The sequence below is a fragment of the Chenopodium album genome, chromosome 5 (genome assembly GCF_948465745.1).
Source record: "Chenopodium album chromosome 5, dcCheAlbu1.1, whole genome shotgun sequence".
Lineage (NCBI taxonomy): Eukaryota > Viridiplantae > Streptophyta > Magnoliopsida > Caryophyllales > Amaranthaceae > Chenopodium > Chenopodium album.
The window spans coordinates 43,108,631-43,130,689 of NC_137838.1; the positions used below are offsets into that span (position 1 = coordinate 43,108,631).

Here is a 22,059-nt window from a genome sequence, read left to right on the forward strand (position 1 = left end):
CAAAGGAGCTGAGACGGCTTCATCGCCGCCTTGATCGCACTCTTCCAAAAAGGAATCTGCGAGAGTTGAAGGGGCACGCGGAGGGGATCTCTCCAGAGCCGTCTGGTTTCTCTGACCAGACGTTTCTCCCTCGGGCGTTTGGCCGCCTGAGCCATCGCTTCTGTAGTCGGATCGGGGGTCGTCTGCATAGTCCGAGCCATTGTGTCCTGCACAGACACATAAATGGTCGGAATCCAAGCCAAAGGGTGGTCCACACACCCCGAGACGGCACTCCCAGTCCTAGACTCAGCCGTCCCTGGTGACCGGCTGGACTCTAACCTAGGCTGTGCCGTGTGTGTTGGTGATGCATCCATTTATTGCAAGAAATATGTACAAGCGGTGAAACAAGAAAAAGAGCTGAGAGAGGCAGAGACGGTACCTTTAGATTTGATATCTGAAGATAGACGGGTCCGGCTGGGTTGATGAAGAACAAGCTTTCTTTCTTGCGCCTGACTCAAACGGATGACTTCTGCACTCTCAAAGTTGTCTCTCTAGAAAATTTTTGTAAACGTACAAAATTATGAGGGTAAACGACATATATAGAGGGTAAATGCGGGGGCATTCCCGTAATTTACTCGGAAGGCGAACGGTTACTCTTTGGTGGTAAAATTACCACCAACCGGAGCGTGACGCGTGTCACAGATGCCACGTGGCGTGCCACGTCACATCTGTGAGGGGCAAATGTTTAGGGTAATTGTACCCCGCCACGTGGTCCAATCAGAGGATGACACGTTGATGCAAGTCTAAGCATGGAGAACTTCGAAGATTTGCTTATCATGCATCAAGATAGCTTGTCCCTAAACATTGATTCAAGCCAAGCATTGCATGGAAACTTTCTTGGATATCAAAGCAAAGCCACGGTTTGCTTAGTGGTTTTTCTTGGAGTCTAGTTCACTTTCTTGAACTTTCTTGAATTTTCTTTACTTAGATTTTTGCTTACAAGTTTTTACCTTTCACTTGAAAGGGTTTTTCTTGGTTCAAGCATTAGGATCTTTAATCTTTATTTAGTTCTTTAATTTTTATTTATTTATTTAGTTGCTTTAAAAATCAGTTAGTTAGCAAAATAAATCAGTTTAGGCGTGTGCTTGTTCTCCAAGGTGCTTGCTCTTCAAGCAAGTTAGAATTCTAGTTTAATTAGGATTAAATTAGGAACTTGTCCTAATCTTCCTAGGTAAACTAAGTCTATAAATAGGGCTGTAAAACACACAAATGATACGTAGATTAATATTCAGATTTATTTCTTAAGTTGCATTCTTGAGTTTTGGTTGATTGCGATCAATTGCTGTTTTGCTTGTTTTAGTTAAAACATTCGTTTGGATTGATTAATTAGGTGGATTCTTAATTGATTAATCTTAGTTTTTGTTTATTTCTTGGTGGATTTCCTGTATAGAATTAGACTTAAACATATCCCTTGTGTTTTGTTGATTTTCGGATCAATAATTCACATCATCTTTGGTATCAGAGCAGGTTTGCGCAACTTCGGAAAAAATTAAACTGGGAACAATTGGCTGGGAATTTTTGCATGATTCTTTTTGCATTAAACTCTAAAAACGTCCAGCTATCACCATATAAAATTTCATAATTTTTAGTTGAGTAACGCGTTCTACACAGCCTCAAACGTTTGGTGTTTGTGCACTGATTTGCGGTTGGGAGTCCGGTTTTTGTGTTGCCTAGTTTTCCTTCAAGATTCGATCTTTTAATCAAGATTTTTGCATAAACTGACTTGGTTTGTGTAGGAATCATGAGTGACGAGGAGGTTCCACAGGTTCCAAGGGGATTAACCTTAGAACAGGCTCAAAATCTTAGAAGAGATAGGCGAATTGACGAGTTGGCAGCAAGGATGGATGAGATATTAAAAAGGCTTGATACTCGTGCTGGAGATTCTTCAAGGAAAGGGAATTCTAACCCTAATTCTGGTTCAAGTAAGGAAGAACAACCAAGGAGGAACCCAAGGAGGCCACGAAATAATTATTCCTCAAGTGATGAATCACCAAGGCCTAGGAGAAGAGATAGACCAAAGGATGATGATAGGAACCTTAGATTAGATCTTCCCGAATTCAATGGGAGTATGAATGAACCTGAAAAATACTTTGAGTGGATTAGAAGGGCCGAGACACTCTTTGATTACAAGGAGTATGATGAAAGGAAAAGATGCAAATTTGCTGAATTAAAACTGACCGGTTATGCTAGTCTTTGGTATGATAATCTAAAGAAGAAGAGGCATAAGGAGGGGCGTGCAAGAATCTCAACTTGGGAACAACTCAAGAAGCACATGAAAAAAAGGTTCGTACCTAGTGATTATATTCAAGATGTTTATCTTAAGATGCAACTTTTTAAACAAAATTCTATGACTGATGAGAATTATATTGGTGAATTTGAAAAGTTATGCATGCTATGTGGCTTAGAAGAGATTGTTGAGCATAAGATTGCTAGATTTATTTCGGGGTTGAATGATAATATTGCTGAAAAAGTTTACTTGCAACAATATTGGTCCTTTGAGGATGTTTGTAAGGTAGCTTTGAAAGTTGAAAAACAGATAAAGGGGAAGAAAGGGACGTACACTAAGCCCTTTGTAAAAGGTTTCACTAAACCTTTTGAGAAGAACAGCTTGGAGAAAAGTGGTTCTAGTTCGAACTACAAGGAGACTAAATCAAAATTTGAAGCTCCTAAAAAGCTTGTTGAAGATAGGAAGTGCTTCAAGTGTGGTAGTGTTGGTCACATTGCAACTAATTGTCCATCAAAAAGAGTAATGACTGCTCAAGAGTGGGAACAAGAACAAGCTAAGTGTGAGCATGGTAGTGACTATGTAGAAAAGAACGAAGAGGAAAACTTTGAAGAAGAGGAGGGGCATATTGACGAAATTGATCCCGAGACTCATGGTCAAAGTTTGGTTCTAAGAAGGGCGCTACACTCTAAAACCGTACCTATGGAAAACAATCAAAGGGAGAAAATCTTTCTTACAAGGTGCAAGGTAGAAGATAGGTTGTGTGACATGATCATAGACACGGGGAGTTGCACTAATGTGGTATCTACTACTTTGGTAGACAAATTGAAGTGGCCAACTACTGAACATCCAAGCCCTTATAAGCTTCATTGGCTTAATAATTCGAGTGATGTTAAGGTAACTAAACAAGCCTTAATCTCCTTTTCAATTGGTAAATTTCATGATAAAGTTTTGTGTGATGTTTGTCCTATGGATGCTTGTCATATACTATTAGGCCGTCCTTGGCAATATGATAGATTTGTGAAGTTTGATGGAAGGACTAATGTGTATGTTGTGAGAAAAGGAGAAAAAGAGAGACCGGTTGCTTTAAAACCTTTGATAAGCAACAAGTCTTCTAATGTTACCTCTAATTCGAAGAATTCTTATTTGATTAGTGAGAGGGAATTAGAAAAAGAAATTTGCAGCAACAATGTGGTATATATACTTGTTTCTAATGAGATTCGAATTGATCAAGATAAACAAGCAAAGAGGCCGTATGAATTGGAATCTGTTTTAGAAGAATTCAAGGATGTCTTTCCTAAGGAATTACCTCCGAGACTACCTCATATTCGTGGGATAGAGCATCAAATTGACTTGATTCCGGGAGCACCACTACCTAATAAGGCAGCCTATAGAAGTAATCCGGAAGAAACAAAGGAGATGCAAAGGCAAATTGAAGAGCTTATGACTAGAGGATACGTGAGGGAAAGTATGAGCCCTTGTGCCGTGCCTACTTTACTTGTCCCAAAGAAAGATGGGAGTTGGTGCATGTGTATTGATAGTAGGAGTGTGAATAACATCACTATCAAATACCAATTTCCTATTCCAAGGTTAGATGATCTACTTGATGAACTACATGGTTCAAAGTTGTTTTCTAAGATTGATCTTATGAGTGGTTATCATCAAATTCGAATGAGAGAAGGAGATGAGTGGAAAACAGCATTCAAGACTAAGTTAGGGTTGTATGAATGGTTGGTGATGCCGTTTGGACTCACTAATGCACCTAGCACTTTCATGAGGTTGATGCATGAGGTACTTAAACCTTTCCTTGGCAAGTTTGTTGTTGTTTATTTAGATGATATTCTGATATACTCTAAAAATTTGCATGATCATCTAAATCATCTAACAAGTGTGTTTGAAGTGTTAAGAGAGAAGAAACTCTATGCTAAGCTTGAAAAATGCTACTTCTTAGTGCCTAGTGTTACTTTTCTTGGTTATGTTGTATCAGAAGATGGAGTTTCAGTTGATCATTCGAAAGTAGAGTGATGTGAATTATTGATCCGAAAATCAACAAAACACAAGGGATATGTTTAAGTCTAATTCTATACAGGAAATCCACCAAGAATTAAACAAAAACTAAGATTAATCAATTAAGAATCCACCTAATTAATCAATCCAAACGAATGTTTTAACTAAAACAAGCAAAACAGCAATTGATCGCAATCAACCAAAACTCAAGTATGCAACTTAAGAAATAAATCTGAATATTAATCTATGTATATTTATTTGTGTGTTTACAGCCCTATTTATAAGACTTAGTTTACCTAGGAAGATTAGGACAAGTCCCTAATTCAATCCTAATTAAACTAGAATTCTAACTTGCTTGAAGAGCAAGCACCTTGGCGCACAAGCATACACCAAACTGATTTATTTTGCTAACTAACTGATTTTTAAAGCAACTAAATAAATAAATAAAAATTAAAGAATTAAATAAAGATTAAAGATCCTAATGCTTGAACCAAGAAAAACCCTTTCAAGTGAAAGGTAAAAACTTGTAAGCAAAATCTAAGTAAAGAAAATTCAAGAAAGTTCAAGAAAGTGAACTAGACTCCAAGAAAAGCCACTAAGCAAACCGTGGCTTTGCTTTGATATCCAAGAAAGTGTCCATGCAATGCTTGGCTTGAATCAATGTTTAGGGACAAGTTATCTTGATGCATGATAAGCAAATCTTCGAAGTTCTCCATGCTTAGACTTGCATCATCCTCCTCTTCTTCGAAAGAATTTGTCCTCAAATCTCGAAGTTCTTCATCAGGAATATACTTAGCCAAATCGCCAACATTGAATGTAGCACTAACTCCATATTCTCCCGGAAGTTCTAACTTATAAGCATTGTCATTGATCTTCTCAATAATCTTGAAAGGACCTTCACTTCTAGGCATCAACTTATTCTTGCGTTTTCCTGGAAATCTTTCCTTTCTCAAATGTAACCATACCAAGTCTCCAACATTGTAACCTTGTTGCTTTCTATGCTTGTTTGCTCTAGCTTTGTACATGTCATTTACTTTCTCTATTCTTGTTCGAACTTGAGCATGTAATTTCAGCATACTCTTCAACTTAGACTCGGCATCTTTGTGAATTAACTCACCCTTAGGCAATGGAACAAGATCAGTTGGAAGTTTCGGATTGACTCCATAAACTACCTCAAAGGGACTATGTTTGGTAGCATATGTAGGTGATCTATTATAAGCAAACTCCGCATGAGCTAACTTGATGTCCCAATCCTTTTGTGTCTTACTCACTAACCCACGCAATAGCGCACCAAGAGTACGATTAGTAACCTCGGTTTGTCCATCAGTTTGTGGATGGTAAGATGTACTAAAGAGCAATTTAGTTCCCACAAGCTTCCATAGAGACTTCCAAAAGAAACTCATGAACTTTGTATCTCGATCACTCACAATAGTTTTTGGAATTCCATGCAATCTAACAATCTCTTTGAAGTATAATTCCGCCACTTTCATAGCATCATCCACTTTGTGACAAGGAACAAAATGAGCCATCTTAAAGAACCTATCCACAACAACCATAATAGAGTCTTTCCCCCGTTGTGTTCTCGGCAATCCCACAATAAAATCCATAGAAATATCTTCCCAAGGTGAATCTGGAACAGGTAAAGGAGTATACAAGCCTTGATGAAAAGTAGCCTTCGCTTTTTGACAAGTTGCACACCTAGAAATAACTAGTTGCACATCCATGAGCATCTTAGGCCAATAGAAGTGTTCTTGTAACATACTCAAGGTCTTTGTAATGCCAAAGTGACCAGCAATTCCTCCCCCATGAGCTTCTCTAACAACTAGCTCTCTAATAGAACACTTAGGAAGACAAAGTCGATTTCCTTTGAAAAGAAAACCATCTTGCAGCAAATAAGAACCCACGGCTCCTTTAGAACACTCTTCAATCAATGTAGCAAAATCATCATCACCTTTGTAGTATTCTTTGATCAATTCAAAACCAAGTAGCTTGCTATTTAGAATTCCAATCAAAGTGTATCTTCTAGATAATGCATCAGCCACAACATTCGATTTCCCTTCTTTGTACCTTGAAGAAAAATTAAATGATTGTAAAAATTCAACCCATGTAGCATGTCTAGGATTGAGCTTTTGTTGTCCATGTATGTACTTCAATGCTTCATGATCAGAATGCAACACAAAGTGATTAGGTCGGAGATAATGACTCCAATGATCTAAAGCTCTAACAATGGCATAGAACTCTTTATCATAAGTAGAATAGTTCAATCGAGCTCCTCCCAATTTCTCACTGAAATATGCAATAGGCCTCTTCTTTTGGAGTAAAACTGCTCCAATTCCAACTCCACTAGCATCGGTTTCAACTTCAAAAGGACTTGAGAAATCTGGTAACGCAAGTATAGGTGCTTCACATAGCTTTTTTTTTACCAACTCAAACGCACTTTGAGCTTCTTTAGTCCATTCGAATTTACCCTTGTCCTTCTTCAAACATTCGGTCATAGGCGCCACAATACTTGAGAAATTCTTGACAAATCTTCTATAGAACGAAGCTAGACCATGAAAAGACCTTACTTCACTCATATTAGTAGGAATAGGCCAAGTTTTAATAGCCTCTACTTTTGAATGATCAACTGAAACTCCATCCTTTGATACAACATAACCAAGAAAAGTAACACTAGGCACTAAGAAGTGATGCAAGTCTAAGCATGGAGAACTTTGAAGATTTGCTTATCATGCATCAAGATAGCTTGTCCCTAAACAATGATTCAAGCCAAGCATTGCATGGACACTTTCTTGGATATCAAAGCAAAGCCACGGTTTGCTTAGTGACTTTTCTTGGAGTCTAGTTCACTTTCTTGAACTTTCTTGATTTTTCTTTACTTAGATTTTGCTTACAAGTTTTTACCTTTCACTTGAAAGGGTTTTTCTTGGTTCAAGCATTAGGATCTTTAATCTTTATTTAATTCTTTAATTTTTATTTATTTATTTAGTTGCTTTAAAAATCAGTTAGTTAGCAAAATAAATCAGTTTGGTGTATGCTTGTGCGCCAAGGTGCTTGCTCTTCAAGCAAGTTAGAATTCTAGTTTAATTAGGATTGAATTAGGGACTTGTCCTAATCTTCCTAGGTAAACTAAGTCTTATAAATAGGGCTGTAAACACACAAATAAATATACATAGATTAATATTCAGATTTATTTCTTAAGTTGCATACTTGAGTTTTGGTTGATTGCGATCAATTGCTGTTTTGCTTGTTTTAGTTAAAACATTCGTTTGGATTGATTAATTAGGTGGATTCTTAATTGATTAATCTTAGTTTTTGTTTAATTCTTGGTGGATTTCCTGTATAGAATTAGACTTAAACATATCCCTTGTGTTTTGTTGATATTTTTCGGATCAATAATTCACATCATCTTTGGTATCAGAGCAGGTTTGCGCAACTTCGGGAAAAATTAAACTGGGAACAATTGGCTGGGAATTTTTACGTGATTCTTTTTGCATTGAACTCTAAAAACGTCCAGCTATCACCATATAAAATTTCATAATTTTTAGTTGAGTAACGCGTTCTACACAGCCTCAAACGTTTGGTGTTTGTGCACTGATTTGCGGATGGGAGTCCGGTTTTTGTGTTGCCTAGTTTTCCTTCAAGATTCGATCTTTTAATCAAGATTTTTGCATAAACTGACTTGGTTTGTGTAGGAATCATGAGTGACGAGGAGGTTCCACAAGTTCCAAGGGGATTAACCTTAGAACAGGCTCAAAATCTTAGAAGAGATAGGCGAATTGACGAGTTGGCAGCAAGGATGGATGAGATATTAAAAAGGCTTGATACTCGTGCTGGAGATTCTTCAAGGAAAGGGAATTCTAACCCTAATTCTGGTTCAAGTGAGGAAGAACAACCAAGGAGGAACCCAAGGAGGCCACGAAATAATTATTCCTCAAGTGATGAATCACCAAGGCCTAGGAGGAGAGATCGACCAAAAGATGATGATAGGAACCTTAGATTAGATCTTCCCGAATTTAATGGGAGTATGAATGAACCTGAAAAATACCTTGAGTGGATTAGAAGGGCCGAGACACTATTTGATTACAAGGAGTATGATGAAAGGAAAAGATGCAAATTGGCTGAATTGAAATTGACCGGTTATGCTAGTCTTTGGTATGATAATCTAAAGAAGAAGAGGCATAAGGAGGGGCGTGCAAGAATCTCAACTTGGGAACAACTCAAGAAGCACATGAAAAAAAGGTTCGTACCTAGTGATTATATTCAAGATGTTTATCTTAAGATGCAACTTTTTAAACAAAATTCTATGACTGTTGAGAATTATATTGGTGAATTTGAAAAGTTATGCATGCTATGTGGCTTAGAAGAGATTGTTGAGCATAAGATTGCTAGATTTATTTCGGGGTTGAATGATAATATTGCTGAAAAAGTTGAATTGCAACAATATTGGTCCTTTGAGGATGTTTGCAAGGTAGCTTTGAAAGTTGAAAAACAGATAAAGGGGAAGAAAGGGACGTACACTAAGTCCTTTGTAAAGGGTTTCACTAAACCTTTTGAGAAGAACAGCTTGGAGAAAAGTGGTTCTAGTTCGAACTACAAGGAGACTAAATCAAAATTTGAAGCTCCTAAAAAGCTTGTTGAAGATAGGAAGTGCTTCAAGTGTGGTAGTGTTGGTCACATTGCAACTAATTGTCCATCAAAAAGAGTAATGACTGCTCAAGAGTGGGAACAAGAACAAGCTAAGTGTGAGCAGGGTAGTGACTATGAAGAAAAGAACGAAGAGGAAAACTTTGAAGAAGAGGAGGGGCATGTTGACGAAATTGATCCCGAGACTCATGGTCAAAGTTTGGTTCTAAGAAGGGCGCTACACTCTAAAACCGTACCTATGGAAAACAATCAAAGGGAGAAAATTTTTCTTACAAGGTGCAAGGTAGAAGATAGGTTGTGTGACATGATCATAGACACGGGGAGTTGCACTAATGTGGTATCTACTACTTTGGTAGACAAATTGAAGTGGCCAACTACTGAACATCCAAGCCCTTATAAGCTTCATTGGCTTAATAATTCGAGTGATGTTAAGGTAACTAAACAAGCCTTAATCTCCTTTTCAATTGGTAAATTTCATGATAAAGTTTTGTGTGATGTTTATCCTATGGATGCTTGTCATATACTATTAGGCCGTCCTTGGCAATATGATAGATTTGTGAAGTTTGATGGAAGGACTAATGTGTATGTTGTGAGAAAAGGAGAAAAAGAGAGACCGGTTGCTTTAAAACCTTTGATAAGCAACAAGTCTTCTAATGTTACCTCTAATTCAAAGAATTCTTATTTGATTAGTGAGAGGGAATTAGAAAAAGAGATTTGCAGCAACAATGTGGTATATATACTTGTTTCTAATGAGATTCGAATTGATCAAGATAAACAAGCAAAGAGGCCGTATGAATTGGAATCTGTTTTAGAAGAATTCAAGGATGTCTTTCCTAAGGAATTACCTCCGGGACTACCTCCTATTCGTGGGATAGAGCATCAAATTGACTTGATTCCGGGAGCACCCTTACCTAATAAGGCAGCCTATAGAAGTAATCCGGAAGAAACAAAGGAGATGCAAAGGCAAATTGAAGAGCTTATGACTAGAGGATACGTGAGGGAAAGTATGAGCCCTTGTGCCGTGCCTACTTTACTTGTCCCAAAGAAAGATGGGAGTTGGCGCATGTGTATTGATAGTAGGAGTGTGAATAACATTACTATCAAATACCGATTTCCTATTCCAAGATTAGATGATCTACTTGATGAACTACATGGTTCAAAGTTGTTTTCTAAGATTGATCTTATGAGTGGTTATCATCAAATTCGAATGAGAGAAGGAGATGAGTGGAAAACAACATTCAAGACTAAGTTAGGGTTGTATGAATGGTTGGTGATGCCGTTTGGACTCACTAATGCACCTAGCACTTTCATGAGGTTGATGCATGAGGTACTTAAACCTTTCCTTGGCAAGTTTGTTGTTGTTTATTTAGATGATATTCTGATATACTCTAAAAATTTGCATGATCATCTAAATCATCTAACAAGTGTGTTTGAAGTGTTAAGAGAGAAGAAACTCTATGCTAAGCTTGAAAAATGCTACTTCTTAGTGCCTAGTGTTACTTTTCTTGGTTATGTTGTATCAAAAGATGGAGTTTCAGTTGATCATTTGAAAGTAGAGGCTATTAAAACTTGGCCTATTCCTACTAATATGAGTGAATTAAGGTCTTTTCATGGTCTAGCTTCATTCTATAGAAGAATTGTCAAGAATAAGTTGATGCCTAGAAGTGAAGGTCCTTTCAAGATTATTGAGAAGATCAATGACAATGCTTATAAGTTAGAACTTCCGGGAGAATATGGAGTTAGTGCTACATTCAATGTTGGCGATTTGGCTAAGTATATTCCTGATGAAGAACTTCGAGATTTGAGGACAAATTCTTTCGAAGAAGAGGAGGATGATGCAAGTCTAAGCATGGAGAACTTTGAAGATTTGCTTATCATGCATCAAGATAGCTTGTCCCTAAACAATGATTCAAGCCAAGCATTGCATGGACACTTTCTTGGATATCAAAGCAAAGCCACGGTTTGCTTAGTGACTTTTCTTGGAGTCTAGTTCACTTTCTTGAACTTTCTTGAATTTTCTTTACTTAGATTTTGCTTACAAGTTTTTACCTTTCACTTGAAAGGGTTTTTCTTGGTTCAAGCATTAGGATCTTTAATCTTTATTTAATTCTTTAATTTTTATTTATTTATTTAGTTGCTTTAAAAATCAGTTAGTTAGCAAAATAAATCAGTTTGGTGTATGCTTGTGCGCCAAGGTGCTTGCTCTTCAAGCAAGTTAGAATTCTAGTTTAATTAGGATTGAATTAGGGACTTGTCCTAATCTTCCTAGGTAAACTAAGTCTTATAAATAGGGCTGTAAACACACAAATAAATATACATAGATTATTATTCAGATTTATTTCTTAAGTTGCATACTTGAGTTTTGGTTGATTGCGATCAATTGCTGTTTTGCTTGTTTTAGTTAAAACATTCGTTTGGATTGATTAATTAGGTGGATTCTTAATTGATTAATCTTAGTTTTTGTTTAATTCTTGGTGGATTTCCTGTATAGAATTAGACTTAAACATATCCCTTGTGTTTTGTTGATTTTCGGATCAATAATTCACATCAAGAAGTAGCATTTTTCAAGCTTAGCATAGAGTTTCTTCTCTCTTAACACTTCAAACACACTTGTTAGATGATTTAGATGATCATGCAAATTTTTAGAGTATATCAGAATATCATCTAAATAAACAACAACAAACTTGCCAAGGAAAGGTTTAAGTACCTCATGCATCAACCTCATGAAAGTGCTAGGTGCATTAGTGAGTCCAAACGGCATCACCAACCATTCATACAACCCTAACTTAGTCTTGAATGCTGTTTTCCACTCATCTCCTTCTCTCATTCGAATTTGATGATAACCACTCATAAGATCAATCTTAGAAAACAACTTTGAACCATGTAGTTCATCAAGTAGATCATCTAATCTTGGAATAGGAAATCGGTATTTGATAGTGATGTTATTCACACTCCTACTATCAATACACATGTGCCAACTCCCATCTTTCTTTGGGACAAGTAAAGTAGGCACGGCACAAGGGCTCATACTTTCCCTCACGTATCCTCTAGTCATAAGCTCTTCAATTTGTCTTTGCATCTCCTTTGTTTCTTCCGGATTACTTCTATAGGCTGCCTTATTAGGTAATGGTGCTCCCGGAATCAAGTCAATTTGATGCTCTATCCCACGAATAGGAGGTAGTCCCGGAGGTAATTCCTTAGGAAAGACATCCTTGAATTCTTCTAAAACAGATTCCAATTCATACGGCCTCTTTGCTTGTTTATCTTGATCAATTCGAATCTCATTAGAAACAAGTATATATACCACATTGTTGCTGCAAATCTCTTTTTCTAATTCCCTCTCACTAATCAAATAAGAATTCTTCGAATTAGAGGTAACATTAGAAGACTTGTTGCATATTAAAGGTTTTAAAGCAACCGGTCTCTCTTTTTCTCCTTTTCTCACAACATACACATTAGTCCTTCCATCAAACTTCACAAATCTATCATATTGCCAAGGACGGCCGAATAGTATATGACAAGCATCCATAGGACAAACATCACACAAAACTTTATCATGAAATTTACCAATTGAAAAGGAGATTAAGGCTTGTTTAGTTACCTTAACATCACTCGAATTATTAAGCCAATGAAGCTTATAAGGGCTTGGATGTTCAGTAATTGGCCACTTCAATTTGTCTACCAAAGTAGTAGATACCACATTAGTGCAACTCCCCGTGTCTATGATCATGTCACACAACCTATCTTCTACCTTGCACCTTGTAAGAAAGATTTTCTCCCTTTGATTGTTTTCCATAGGTACGGTTTTAGAGTGTAGCGCCCTTCTTAGAACCAAACTTTGACCATGAGTCTCGGGATCAATTTCGTCAACATGCCCCTCCTCTTCTTCAAAGTTTTCCTCTTCGTTCTTTTCTTCATAGTCACTACCCTGCTCACACTTAGCTTGTTCTTGTTCCCACTCTTGAGCAGTCATTACTCTTTTTGATGGACAATTAGTTGCAATGTGACCAACACTACCACACTTGAAGCACTTCCTATCTTCAACAAGCTTTTTAGGAGCTTCAAATTTTGATTTAGTCTCCTTGTAGTTCGAACTAGAACCACTTTTCTCCAAGCTGTTCTTCTCAAAAGGTTTAGTGAAACCCTTTACAAAGGACTTAGTGTACGTCCCTTTCTTCCCCTTTATCTGTTTTTCAACTTTCAAAGCTACCTTGCAAACATCCTCAAAGGACCAATATTGTTGCAATTCAACTTTTTCAGCAATATTATCATTCAACCCCGAAATAAATCTAGCAATCTTATGCTCAACAATCTCTTCTAAGCCACATAGCATGCATAACTTTTCAAATTCACCAATATAATTCTCAACAGTCATAGAATTTTGTTTAAAAAGTTGCATCTTAAGATAAACATCTTGAATATAATCACTAGGTACGAACCTTTTTTTCATGTGCTTCTTGAGTTGTTCCCAAGTTGAGATTCTTGCACGCCCCTCCTTATGCCTCTTCTTCTTTAGATTATCATACCAAAGACTAGCATAACCGGTCAGTTTCAATTCAGCCAATTTGCATCTTTTCCTTTCATCATACTCCTTGTAATCAAATAGTGTCTCGGCCCTTCTAATCCACTCAAGGTATTTTTCAGGTTCATTCATACTCCCATTGAATTCGGGAAGATCTAATCTAAGGTTCCTATCATCATCCTTTGGTCGATCTCTCCTCCTAGGCCTTGGTGATTCATCACTTGAGGAATAATTATTTCGTGGCCTCCTTGGGTTCCTCCTTGGTTGTTCTTCCTCACTTGAACCAGAATTAGGGTTAGAATTCCCTTTCCTTGAAGAATCTCCAGCAAGAGTATCAAGCCTTTTTAATATCTCATCCATCCTTGCTGCCAACTCGTCAATTCGCCTATCTCTTCTAAGATTTTGAGCCTGTTCTAAGGTTAATCCCCTTGGAACTTGTGGAACCTCCTCGTCACTCATGATTCCTACACAAACCAAGTCAGTTTATGCAAAAATCTTGATTAAAAGATCGAATCTTGAAGGAAAACTAGGCAACACAAAAACCGGACTCCCATCCGCAAATCAGTGCACAAACACCAAATGTTTGAGGCTGTGTAGAACGCGTTACTCAACTTAAAGTTATGAAATTTTATATGGTGATATCTGGACGTTTTTAGAGTTCAATGCAAAAAAAATCACGCAAAAATTCCCAGCCAATTGTTCCCAGTTTAATTTTTGCCGAAGTTGCGCAAACCTGCTCTGATACCAAAGATGATGTGAATTATTGATCCGAAAATCAACAAAACACAAGGGATATGTTTAAGTCTAATTCTATACAGGAAATCCACCAAGAATTAAACAAAAACTAAGATTAATCAATTAAGAATCCACCTAATTAATCAATCCAAACGAATGTTTTAACTAAAACAAGCAAAACAGCAATTGATCGCAATCAACCAAAACTCAAGTATGCAACTTAAGAAATAAATCTGAATATTAATCTATGTATATTTATTTGTGTGTTTACAGCCCTATTTATAAGACTTAGTTTACCTAGGAAGATTAGGACAAGTCCCTAATTCAATCCTAATTAAACTAGAATTCTAACTTGCTTGAAGAGCAAGCACCTTGGCGCACAAGCATACACCAAACTGATTTATTTTGCTAACTAACTGATTTTTAAAGCAACTAAATAAATAAATAAAAATTAAAGAATTAAATAAAGATTAAAGATCCTAATGCTTGAACCAAGAAAAACCCTTTCAAGTGAAAGGTAAAAACTTGTAAGCAAAATCTAAGTAAATAAAATTCAAGAAAGTTCAAGAAAGTGAACTAGACTCCAAGAAAAGCCACTAAGCAAACCGTGGCTTTGCTTTGATATCCAAGAAAGTGTCCATGCAATGCTTGGCTTGAATCAATGTTTAGGGACAAGTTATCTTGATGCATGATAAGCAAATCTTCGAAGTTCTCCATGCTTAGACTTGCATCATAGAGGCTATTAAAACTTGGCCTATTCCTACTAATATGAGTGAAGTAAGGTCTTTTCATGGTCTAGCTTTATTCTATAGAAGATTTGTCAAGAATTTCTCAAGTATTGTGGCGCCTATGACCGAATGTTTGAAGAAGGACAAGGGTAAATTCGAATGGACTAAAGAAGCTCAAAGTGCGTTTGAGTTGGTAAAAAAAAAGCTATGTGAAGCACCTATACTTGCGTTACCAGATTTCTCAAGTCCTTTTGAAGTTGAAACCGATGCTAGTGGAGTTGGAATTGGAGCAGTTTTACTCCAAAAGAAGAGGCCTATTGCATATTTCAGTGAGAAATTGGGAGGAGCTCGATTGAACTATTCTACTTATGATAAAGAGTTTTATGCCATTGTTAGAGCTTTAGATCATTGGAGTCATTATCTCCGACCTAATCACTTTGTGTTGCATTCTGATCATGAAGCATTGAAGTACATACATGGACAACAATAGCTCAATCCTAGACATGCTACGTGGGTTGAATTTTTACAATCATTTAATTTTTCTTCAAGGTACAAAGAAGGGAAATCAAATGTTGTGGCTGATGCATTATCTAGAAGATACACTTTGATTGGAATTCTAAATAGCAAGCTACTTGGTTTTGAATTGATCAAAGAATACTATAAAGGTGATGATGATTTTGCTACATTGATTGAAGAGTGTTCTAAAGGAGCCGTGGGTTCTTATTTGCTGCAAGATGGTTTTCTTTTCAAAGGAAATCGACTTTGTCTTCCTAAGTGTTCTATTAGAGAGCTAGTTGTTAGAGAAGCTCATGGGGGAGGAATTGCTGGTCACTTTGGCATTACAAAGACCTTGAGTATGTTACAAGAACACTTCTATTGGCCTAAGATGCTCACGGATGTGCAACTAGTTATTTCTAGGTGTTCAACTTGTCAAAAAGCGAAGGCTACTTTTCATCAAGGCTTGTATACTCCTTTACCTGTTCCAGACTCACCTTGGGAAGATATTTCTATAGATTTTATTGTGGGATTGCCGAGAACACAACGGGGGAAAGACTCTATTATGGTTGTTGTGGATAGGTTTTCTAAGATGGCTCACTTTGTTCCTTGTCACAAAGTGGATGATGCTATGAAAGTGGCGGAATTATACTTCAAAGAGATTGTTAGATTGCATGGAATTCCGAAAACTATTGTGAGTGATCGAGATACAAAGTTCATGAGTTTCTTTTGGAAGTCTCTATGGAAGCTTGTGGGAACTAAATTGCTCTTTAGTACATCTTACCATCCACAAACTGATGGACAAACCGAGGTTACTAATCGTACTCTTGGTGCGCTTTTGCGTGGGTTAGTGAGTAAGACACAAAAGGATTGGGACATCAAGTTAGCTCATGCGGAGTTTGCTTATAATAGATCACCTACATATGCTACCAAACATAGTCCTTTTGAGGTAGTCTATGGAGTCAATCCGAAACTTCCAATTGATCTTGTTCCATTGCCTAAGGGTGAATTAATTCACAAAGATGCCGAGTCTAAGTTGAAGAGTATGCTGAAATTACATGCTCAAGTTCGAACAAGAATAGAGAAAGTAAATGACATTAACAAAGCTAGAGCAAACAAGCATAGAAGGCAACAAAGTTACACTGTTGAAGACTTGGTATGGTTACATTTGAGAAAGGAAAGATTTCCAGGAAAACGCAAGAATAAGTTGATGCCTAGAAGTGAAGGTCCTTTCAAGATTATTGAGAAGATCAATGACAATGCTTATAAGTTAGAACTTCCGGGAGAATATGGAGTTAGTGCTACATTCAATGTTGGCGATTTGGCTAAGTATATTCCTGATGAAGAACTTCGAGATTTGAGGACAAATTCTTTCGAAGAAGAGGAGGATGATGCAAGTCTAAGCATGGAGAACTTCGAAGATTTGCTTATCATGCATCAAGATAGCTTGTCCCTAAACATTGATTCAAGCCAAGCATTGCATGGACACTTTCTTGGATATCAAAGCAAAGCCACGGTTTGCTTAGTGGCTTTTCTTGGAGTCTAGTTCACTTTCTTGAACTTTCTTGAATTTTCTTTACTTAGATTTTGCTTACAAGTTTTTACCTTTCACTTGAAAGGGTTTTTCTTGGTTCAAGCATTAGGATCTTTAATCTTTATTTAGTTGCTTTTAAAATCAGTTAGTTAGCAAAATAAATCAGTTTAGGCGTGTGCTTGTTCTCCAAGGAGATTGGCATATGCTTGTGCTCCAAGGTGCTTGCTCTTCAAGCAAGTTAGAATTCTAGTTTAATTAGGATTGAATTAGGGACTTGTCCTAATCTTCCTAGGTAAACTAAGTCTTATAAATAGGGCTGTAAACACACGAATAAACATACATAGATTAATATTTAGATTTATTTCTTAAGTTGCATACTTGAGTTTTGGTTGATTGCGATCAATTGCTGTTTTGCTTGTTTTAGTTAAAACATTCGTTTGGATTGATTAATTAGGTGGATTCTTAATTTATTAATCTTAGTTTTTGTTTAATTTTTGGTGGATTTCCTGTATAGAATTAGACTTAAACATATCCCTTGTGTTTTGTTGATTTTCGGATCAATAATTCACATCATGATCCGTCTGTAGCATGGATTTTACGCCTCTACATTACTCCCAATATGGTTAATGAAGACTATATTAATCATCTGTTGGAAAGTAGCCGGCACATTCTTCAAGCCGAACGACATCACAATATAGCAGAATAACCCCTGATCAGTGACGAAAGTCGTCTTTTCTTGATCTTTTTTCCACAGGGGTATCTTATGGAAGCCGGAATAGGCATCCATAAAGCTCATCAAGGCATGACCGGCTGTAGAATCGACCAGACTGTCGATCTTTGGGAGCGGATTACTGTCCTTTGGACATGCCTTGTTGAGCTTTGTGTAATCAGCGCACATACGCCAGGTACCATTCGGCTTCTTTACAAGCACAACATTCGCAACTCAGTCGGAGAAGTTACATGGCCGAATGAACCCAGCGTCCAGCAGCTTTTTTACTTCGGCAGTTGCCACCTGACTTCTTTCCTCGCCGTGATTTCTTTTCTTTTGTCGGATGGGCTTCCTTTTTGAATCCATGGCAAGTTTGTGGACTGCAAGATCCGGGCTGATGCCTGGCATCTCCTCCACTTCAAAGGTAAAGATGTCTTTAAATTATTTCAGTAGAAGGTGCAAGTCTGCACCAAGCCTTTCAAAGGCAGCCGTCCCCACCTTAACAGTCTGCTTTGGACGGCTGTCGTCCAGAGGGATATCAATGTGCTCACCAGCCGGTTGGGGACGGAGATCATCTGACCGTTCCCCGGTAAGTGATTGCTATTTCTTCTCCTTCTTCACCTCCACCAGCTTTTTGGTTTTTCTCTTCTTTGCGGCTGCTGGAGGGGGTGAATCAAGGTCCTTGACGCCGTCAAGGTCTATTGGCTCCTTCACATAACCGGCTGCATAAGTAGTTGGCTTGATGTCTGAGAGATAGCACTCTCTTGCCGTCTTCTAGTCCCCGTTGAGGGAGCCAATAGTGCCATCATCCCTTTCATATTTGAGAAGCATGAGATCTAGGATGATGACGGCCTTACACTCATTTGGAGTGGGTCGGCTAAGAATGATGTTGTAGGCGGTCAACTCTTTAACCACCAGGAACAGGAAAACCATGTGTCGCCCTTGCCACTTCTTTCCCAGCCGGACAGGAATGTTAATTTGTCCAACTGGGTGCACGACCCCTCCACCAAAGCCAACTAATGGGTGAGAGACGTCGCGCAGACCATCTCGCTTGTAATTAAGCTAGGACAGACACTTGTAGCTGATGAGATCAAAGGAGTTACCCGTGTCTATGAGGATCCGGCTAACCAGCTGGTTGGCGACCTTGCACTCAATGACAATGGGTCGTCATGCGATCGGCTAACTTTGCCCAGATCCTTCTTAGTGATGAGGACGTTTGGGAACGTTCCACTTGAGGACACCTATCCATCATTAACTGAGTGGATCATCCTCTTTATATGATCCTTGGTGCCGCGGATGGTCGGACTACTGCTTGCAAATCTGCCTCGGATTCGTCTTAGAAGTCGCTTTGGAGTTCAAGACATTGAACTTTAGCAAGCCCTTTTTAGCCAGATGGTCCAACGTCCGCTTGAGACTATAGCAGTTATTGTTGTCATGGCCCACCTTCCTGATGGAAGTGGCAGAATTTGTTCTTGTTCTGCTACTGAACGAAACTCTTCATAGGATTCGGCTTCTCAATGGTCAGCCGGTCCTTCACCTCTGTAAAGATGGTGTAACAGTATTTATTGAATTCATACCGCAATACGTACAGTTTGAATTCTTTCTTCCTCTTCTTGGACGGTTGATCAGGTTCTTCAACCGCCCAAACTTCTTTTCTCTTTTTTCTCTCTTCAGCTTTCAAAGCCAGCTAAGCAGACCGGTTCTCTTTTTGCTTGTCGGACTTCTTGGAGTCCGACTGATGGCTGGAAGAACAAAGGTCGGTAACCTGAATAAAGCTCTCTGCCTCTATCAACGTCTCACCAGGTTGAACCGCCTAACATAGGAGCAAAGCCCTTTTCTATCTCCCTGCCAGATGCTGCTCAAATCGAGACTTATCTTTTTTCCAGGGATGTTCATCGAGAAGTTGGAGGTAAAAAGGAAGGCAAGCTTCCTAAAGCTATCGATGCACCTAGCTGGCAGGTTGCCAAACCATTGTTGGGCAATGCCCATCAATGTAGCCGAGAAGCACCGGCACCATATAGCATCCTCCAGCCCCTGCATTTGCATGAGGTTGGAGATAGGCCATGAGGTGGTCCTTCGAGTTGGTAATACCATCATAAGCACCTACCAATACATTCTTAACCTTGGCCGGCTGTGCAGCTTCAGTTATCTCCTTGGTGAACGCAGAAGTTTGTTCACCAAGTTTGAGCAGTCTGAGCTGCCAGTCCAAAGGTTGGACGTTATATGCCCCCTGACCCCCAAAGAGGGTCGGCTGTATGAAATGAGGGGAATACAGACCATAAACCATAGGGGGTACATACGATGCTTTCCCGATCATCTGAGGGCTAGAGTGGACGTTATTACTGCCTATATGGCTCTCATGCCAGGATTGAGTATTCGCTGCTGATGTATTCTTTAATCTGCCCAGAAAGCTCGAAGTAGAGGTAGACTCAAACAGCTGTTGACTTCTCCTACGGGTGATGATTTCTCGGGCGCTAGGAGTAGATTTTTTGTTTCCCACCGGCTGTTCACCCCGACGAGGGTTTCTTGTATTCTTCTGGGGCAAGAGAATCGTGGAACAGTCAAGGGTCCCAACTACCTTTTCCTTGAGATGTAGAGTGGGCTACCTGTCCTTGACTGGCTTTCTCCTCTCTAGAGGAGTCTTCCTTGCCGACTGACCCTTGCTTGGGCCAGCCTTGCTCTTGGTGATTAAATCCTTTATTTTACCCTTGAAACTAGTCATGAATTTCATGAGTTAGTCCCGGGTGACTGGGGCGGATCCGCCTGCCGTGTGGGTTTCCCCTTCCGCTAACCAGGGGGTCTGCTTGTACCCGCTTGGCTTACACTCCGTTCCAAAGTGTCTCTGGATGGATGCACTTAGTGATTAGAGAGCCATCCTTGGCTATGTAGGTTTCGGCCTGAGGATCATCATCCTCATGGCTAGTAAAGACGTTCGGCTGATTAACCGGGTGGTCAGGAGGTGGTAAAGACTCTTGAACCATCCTTTAGGTACTCTCCCCACAAACGGTGCCAAATGTTTTGGGTGTTTTTGTCCCTTGAGAAGGTTACAGCTCGAGGACTAATCCGATCGCCCCTGTACGCCCCATGTAATAAAGTGAGATTTTCTCGGATTCCGAGATCAGGTGTTTCTCTGATGTGAGAGAATGTAGGGTATGTGTAATAAATGATTGAATATGTTCCCAAATTTGGGGAATATCTCCCTATTTATAGGGTCATTGGAGGATGTGCCTCTTTCTAGGTCATTTGACTTAGATTTGGTGTGTTGCATCGTTTTTTGGCGTTCTTGGAAATTGGGCCCTTGAAAGACGCAATTCTGGAAGCATCTGAGGTTGACACGTGTCAGCAGGAAAGTGGCCCAATTGAACCAGCCTGCGCTTGACACGTGGCCCTCTTTAATTAGTCCACGTGGACAAGGTAATTTTACCCAAAACACCTATAAATAGGGAGATTCACCCAATAATTGGGACAACTTTGACACCTAGAACTTTACGTCTTAATCATTAAGGCATTTATTGCTCACTAAAATAAAGAGCACCTGAGCTCGGAATCCGGGCAGAAAACATACTTTCCGCACGTTTTACTCCGATTCCGTACTAACTTAATCTTTGGAGGCGGACCTGCGACCATTCAAACCTCTGTTTGTTTACAGGTACAGGCGTCCTTGTCGAATCTATTCTTCGAGTTGTAACTCTCCCAAGGGACACAAAAAACCCTAAAACATTTGGTGCCGTCTATGGGGAGAGTACCTTTAAGATGGCTTCACAAGATTTACATGTGCCGCATCAAGAGACCTATCGGCCTCCGGAAGAAGTGGTGGACCATTCGGACCATGACTCTAGTGACGATGGAGACATCGTAACCTATGTGGCCCATGACGGGTTGATGAGTGTCATTTATGGCACTCATTTGGTTCTCTTTAGGATGAATTTCATGATATTCTATAGTTCTTGTACTTAGCTTTTACTTGATTTTACTCTTTATTACTTTTAGTTTGCATTTTCTTAGTTGGATTTCTTTCTTTATGCATTTCTTGGTTTTATTTTGTTATTTTCTCTTTTATTTGCTTGTTTTCCTTTATTTTTCAGGTTTAGGTCGTTTTTCAAGTTTCCCGAGCCTCTTCCCAAGTTTGGCATTGATTAGGATGCCTAGTGGTCTCCATTTGAATCTTAAGCATGGAGAAGTGCAAGTTCCCAAAGACCTTGAGATGTGCATTCAAGCCGTGGGGGGCATGATTTCTAGTCTTGAACCCGCAAACATGGAGTTTAGAAACTGCAAGGTTTCGTGTTTATCAAGAGCATTAAATGGAACGCACGAGGAGCATCGGAATGATAGGGAAGAGGGCTCCCCTGCTCCCAGGCGCGGGCATGCGCGACCATGGCGCGGGCGTGCGGCCTGGTGGAGCGGGCGCGCCTGTTTGGGTCC

The 22,059-nt window shown here is 39.0% G+C and overlaps 1 pseudogene; it reads right to left on the minus strand.

Annotated features, from left to right (window-relative positions):
- Nucleotides 1–493: 493 nt before the first annotated feature.
- The window catches only part of LOC145632862 (uncharacterized), a 110,544-nt pseudogene continuing 88,978 nt past the window's right edge, over nucleotides 494–22,059 (minus strand).